Below are 1,105 nucleotides of genomic sequence, written 5' to 3'. Positions count from 1 at the left end.
AAAGATAACAATTTAATTAGCTAGAAATTGCCTACCATGATTATAGTAATTTGTTACCTAAAGATTGCAAATCACGTACCATAGTTTTACTAATTTCTTACCATCAATGCTGTAAATATCTTACTATTATTACGTGTAAATTTGTTGCCTTACAAATTAATAGTAATTCATGACTATAAATCAAGACAATTGTATACAGCAATTCAATCAAGAAAGTTAATCATTCATAAAATATACGTTAAACGTCAAGGGTGTGTTTGGCAATTCAACTAGGCTAGGTCAGCTTTACTTCTTAAAATGGTTCTGGCATGCGGACCATCTCTCTCTCTCTCTCTCTCTCTCTCTCTCTCTCAATGCACAATAGAGCCAGTTTACAGGCAGGCAATTTGAACTTAAATAAACTGGGTCTGAAATAACTCACTTTTTGCTATTTAAAACAACACTTTAAAATCAGACCAGATTTAAATCGGACAAATTTTCAAAACAATCCCTTTTGCAATTTTATTCCCAAAAAACGACCCCATTAATTTTTATTTGTAAAAACCGACCTGGTTTCAGCCTCAGCGTTGAAACCAGATCGGTTTTTACAAAAAAAAATACTGAAACTTCACGGGAGTTGAACTCCCGTGAAGTTTAGCAGTTTTTAATTAAGCTGTTAAACTTCACGGGAGTTGAACTCCCGTGAAGTTTCGGAAATATTTTTGTAAAAACCGACCTGGTTTCAGCGCTGAGGCTGAAACCAGATCGGTTTTTACAAATAAGAGAGAAATGAGTTGTTTTTTGGGAATAAATTTGCCAAAGAGTTTGTTTTGAAAATTTGTCTGATTTAAATCTGATCTAGTTTTAAAAAAATGCGAAGCTAGCCTAGTTACAATTTGGCCTAGTTAGCTTGTCAACGAGGTAATAAACATGACTAGTTCATAGTAAATTATCATAAATGCTGGATTCGTTAGACTCTTACCGTATGAATAGAGGTCTTTCGACGTTTTCTTGGGTGTAAAAATGCTTATATCATTCTAAACTATTTGCAAACATGTGACCCCAACTTAACTAGTCAAAAGTTAAACATTTCCATATTTACGTCACTTTGTGCTTTTAAATATTA

This window comes from Asparagus officinalis, chromosome 1 (genome assembly GCF_001876935.1).
Source record: "Asparagus officinalis chromosome 1, Aspof.V1, whole genome shotgun sequence".
NCBI lineage: Eukaryota > Viridiplantae > Streptophyta > Magnoliopsida > Asparagales > Asparagaceae > Asparagus > Asparagus officinalis.
This window is presented reverse-complemented; position numbering follows the sequence as displayed.